The following is a 5,253-nucleotide window of genomic DNA, read 5'->3' as shown; positions in this document are numbered from 1 at the left end:
GGACTTAAGTCATGAATGAGAGTCTTTTGTAGGTACAGGGTGTTGCCTGTCTTATATTGCCTCCACTTTACAATGAACTGTATGGTGATAAAGTTCAGGGTCCTTGGAAATCTCCTTAGAAATAAAGGTGCTTTTCTACTTTTCCATATCTTACTTTGATAACAATAGTGCTATGACATTGCTAACTTTTTTTCGTCTTCAAGTTCTAGGGTTATAATTTTTATATCCCTCCCATGGAGTTGGCAGTAGAGCAAAATTCCATACTGCCTCTTTTATTTCCCCACTGATACCATTATAAAATTAGAGGTACATTTCTATGGAAATAATTTGGCCCTGAAATATAATCAGAAACACACTTAAGAATGCAGCACATATTTTAAGCACATATTTCAAAGAGTGAAGATAACCTGTATTGAATAATATTCAAAATAGCCATTAAAATAAGGGGGAAAGCACTGAACTTGGATTTGAATCCAAGCTCTGCGACTTACCAGCCATGGGACTTGGGGGTAATATTTTTTTAATTGGACTGAAAACTCATATACATCATAGGGTCATTGTAAGAATTAACAGGAGAGCGTCTGGATGGCTCAGTCGGTTAAGCATCTAACTTTTGATCTTGGCTCAGGTCATGATCTCAGGGTTGTGAGATAGAGCCCCAAGTTGGGCTCTGTGCTCAGCGGGGAGTCTTCTTGAAATTCTCTCTTCCTCTCCCTCTGCCTTCCCACTATCTTGCTCTGTAAAAAAAAAAAAAAGAAGAAGAAGAAGAAGAAGAAGAATTAAGGGAAACAGTAATATCATATCTGATGTACAAAATGGGTTTAATAAATATTCCTCAAACTGAATGAACAACTGAAAATAAGCTATAAAAGTAGAAGGCTTAGGGATGGCTGGGTGGCTGTTAAGCATCTGCCTTTGGCTTAGGTTGAGATCCCAGGGTCCTGGGATTGAATCCTGCACTGGGTTCCTTGCTCAGTGGGAAGTCTACTTCTCCCACTGCCTCTTCCTGTCGCCCCCCATGCTGTGCTTGCACTCTCTCTCTCTCTCTCTCTCTCTCTCTCTCTCTCTGACAAATAAATAAAATCTTAAAAAAAAAAAAAAAGTAGAAGGCTTAAACTGCCATCAACTGGCACTTTGCTTCAAGAAGTGGTAGCACTGGGGCACTAACTGCCTGGGTGGCTCAGTCAGTTAAACATCTGCTTTAAGCTCAAGTCATGACCCAGGGTTCTGGGATCAAGCCCCACATCGTCAGGCTTCCTGTTCGGTGGGGACCCTGCTTCTCCCTTTCCTCCCTGCCTGTGCTCTCTGTCGCTATCTCTGTCTCTCTGTCTCCCTCTCTCTCAAATAAATAAATGAAATCTTAAAAAAAAAAAAAAAAGAAGTGGTAGCACTGATTAAAAACCAAAATGGGGATCCCTGGGTGGTGCAGCAGTTTAGCGCCTGCCTTTGGCCCAGGGTGCAATCCTGGAGACCCGGGATCGAATCCCACGTCGGGCTCCCGGTGCATAGAGCCTGTTTCTCCCTCTGCCTATGTCTCTGCCTCTCTCTCTCTCTCTCTGTGTGACTATCATAAATAAATAAAAATTAGAAAAAAAAAACCAAAATGGTTTTAATTTCTAAATGTTTTTAAAGCACAAGTGTCACATTATCCATATTTTTTAAATCTTTACTGACTTTTTAAAAACTGCACATGTCATATGAAACCAGACAAAAATGAAACATTTTAGAAAAACATGATATAATGAAAGTATCTCATAATTAATGTATCTAGAACTTTAGAGCCTGGATTCAAACCCAAGTCCCATCAGGGCGACCTAGCCTGACACTGCCAGCATATGCCTCTCATTCTGGCATAATTATTAACATTGAGCCTTTCACTTTCAAACTGTCCCCATACAGATAATAAATATGTGGCCTCTTGCCCCATAACCTGCCTCCCAAAAGGAACATACCATCAACAGTTGGATGCTATGTTTCTTATCTCTCTCTCTTCGTCCTCATTATTAGTTACCCTTAAAAAACATTATTTGCTTGTTTTCCACAACTTACTTCAACTTTTCCTGCATTTTACTGATTGAATTTTTGTAGAAACAAAGTTTTCCATACATGTTCATTTTCCTTCTTGAAATTGGACTGCATAATTTTGTTTTAAATGAATTTCCTATTGCCCAGAATGCATGCTGGTGAGCAAAAATGACACCTAAAAATAATTGATGCTAACTTTTTAAAAATTCCATGAAAAAAAAACTATTTTATCTGAGGTCTGCTGTGTACGTCTCATCCAAGTGAACACAGATGCAGGTGGGATACAGTAAAATCTCACCAGTTTGGAATCCAGCGTTTTAGAATTTGAGATCATTTGGATAGGATCTAAACTGAAGCTCCCTATTGCTTAAAGGAGTCATTCCTCTATGACAATGAAAATGATTATTTTTTTTGAAAAGATCTTAGAGTCAATTTTTCAAGAGATCAAATAGAATGTTCTAAGAGGGTTATAAAAGAGAAACATGTGATTTAGCTTGGTTTGACTAATAGCATCAGGCTGAAAGTTATTTGATGATCTGTTACACCGTTCTGCAAGTCAACTCTTCCTTAAGGAAGATCCATTGAGATGCTAAGACAAACCCCATTGATGAGCTACTCAGCCACTATAGCCAACTTCCTCCTTAAAACCCAAATATATTCTCAGCCTGTTTTACAACCAGTAGTGACACTGTCCCAGCCAAGTCCCTGGAGGGTAGAGGCGAAAGGGAAGGGCACAGGGTCCTTTAAGAATAATTGGCTTCCTGATAATGGCAGACATGGTTGGTGTCAACTGTTCTCCATGTCACCTGCCTTGAACATTTGGAGTTAAGACTGTCCTATGGCAACCATGGAAGAAAGACCAAAAGCATGCAGACTCCGACTTGGATGATGTTAAGCAGGTAAACCAACTGCAGCTGCCTCGCTCCAGACTTCTTGCTGCACGGGGGAAAAATAAACCCTTATTCGTATCGGGTACTATGAGCTGGATTTTGCGCTACTTGGGGCCAAATGCATTCCTAACCAACACAATGGTTTAGGGGGCTGAGATAAGCCTATTTTACTTTAAACTCATGTTTTGCATCTTCCAAGAAGTGGTGTGGTTTCTTTCCAGCAGTAAAATAAGAAAGAGATCCCCCCTGAATCACGTTAGCCTTTTTATCTTATTTCAATTTGAATTCCACTTTTTTATTTCAAAGTAAATATTCTCAGAACAGCATATATTTAAATCTAAGTGTTAAACCTATTGCAGATACAATGTTCTTAACAACTAACTGCCATTCCTTGGAGTTGCGATTATGAACACAGGCTCTAGAGTTGGAATGCCTGGTTACCAGTCCCAGATCTTCCACATACACATCCTATGAACTCACACTTGAACTTCCATGCCTTAGTTTTCTCATCATAAAAATGGGGGGAAATAGAGTATGTGTCCAACAGAGTAACTGCGATGAATAATCGAGATGTGCAATGTGTAAACCAGTGCGTGGAGTCACTAAGCACTCAACAGATATCAGGCTTTTCGTGGGGATTTTATTTTATTTATTTATTTTTTAAGATTTTTATTTATTTATTCATGAGACACAGAAAGAGAGAGAGGCAGAGACACAGGCAGAGGGAGAAGCAGGCTCCATGCAGGAAGCCTGACATGGGACTTGATCCCAGGTCTCCAGGATCCAGGCCCTGGGCTGAAGGCGGCGATAAACCACTGAGCCACTGAGCAGCCGGGCTGCTCCCTCGTGGGGATTTTAAAGTTGATTCTACATCACACAGACAAATACATATAGACCACGTATATATATATCTGGACATAAATTGGTATATGCATGTACAGTTGTTCATGTTTCACTTTGTATTCTCAAATAAAACATGGAATGAAATGAAAGTCTGATCATCCAATCCTTTAGACACCCCAAATATAAATCCAGAGAAGCCCCAGTGAATAGACTATCCTTAATCTCTTTTGCTTCTATTTTTTAGGTTCTGAGTCTAAGCCCATTTGGTCAAATTTGTATAATGGAACTGTCAAACTCGTTCACTCTTATTTCCACAAATACTTGAAAGAATATGGCCACTTCTTGAAAAGTCTTCTTGAGCCAGCCTTCCTGAGCATCAAATATTGCTATTTCTCACCAACAATTGGCAACCGTATCTTTTGATTTGGGGTTGGTTGATTTTTGTCTTTTTTTTTTTTTTGTCTTTTTCATTGTAAAATTGTTGTCATATCCTCTGTGCGTTTCTCACTATCTCCATTTGTGCCTGAGAAGCCTTTCCGTGTGAATGCCTAAAGGCACGCACTGCTCTTTCATCCCTCTATGCCACTTGCTCTTCTAGATGCTTTACACAGCATTGCTTGAACTTTAGATCATCGAAGAATACATATCTTAACCAAGTGGGTCACCCCTGCAGTTCTGATTTTTTCTTTTCTTTCGTGATGAAATTTCTCTCCCTCTTTGCAACAGCTTTTCAAATGACCAGCATCCCTCCTGTCCTCTACTTCCCCGAATCATCATTCATACCCTGCTCCCTCCAGTGTCTGGGCTTATGGAAGCCTGCTCTCTCCTTCCTCGCTCCCCAGCATTTAGATCCTGCGTCTTGCCACGGTGTGATCCCTATCTTCCAAATTGCCTTCCAAGCTGCGACTGCCACCATTCCTCTGCTGTGGCCAGAGTCGGGCCTAAAAGAACTGTCCCCTGGCTGGCTTCCCTATTTCCCACAATAAAAAGTTGTCATCGTCATATTTCACTTGTCAGCAACATCATGCACAAATCAGATATTTCTTTTTTACTCTTTCATCTTTACTGCATACAAGAATTAGTGTCTAATGACACAGAGACGAAAAGTTAATGGAAATTTAATTGAAAAAAACTACCATCCCAGCAGGAATTGAACCTGTTGGCCTGAACACAGGAGGTAGATATTTCATCCACGAGGCTTTGGGGTTTGGTTTAGCATGCTTGGATATAGATGATATCACTTTGGTAAACAGATCATTCCCATATTTTCCCAGTATTACTTTGGTCAACAGAAAGAAGAAAGGAGTGGATTCCAATTTAAATGTCAGTGCTATCCACTCTAAGGAGGGGAGTTATGATAAAAATAGGATTTAATTTCCTATAAATGTTTGAGTTCTTCAACCCTCATATATAGAAATAATGAATATTTATACATGTAAATACACCGTCCTCTCAGTTAAATCAGCATTTTCTCAAACTCATACCTAAAAGGAGT

Source organism: Vulpes lagopus, chromosome 10 (genome assembly GCF_018345385.1).
Source record: "Vulpes lagopus strain Blue_001 chromosome 10, ASM1834538v1, whole genome shotgun sequence".
Lineage (NCBI taxonomy): Eukaryota > Metazoa > Chordata > Mammalia > Carnivora > Canidae > Vulpes > Vulpes lagopus.
This window is presented reverse-complemented; position numbering follows the sequence as displayed.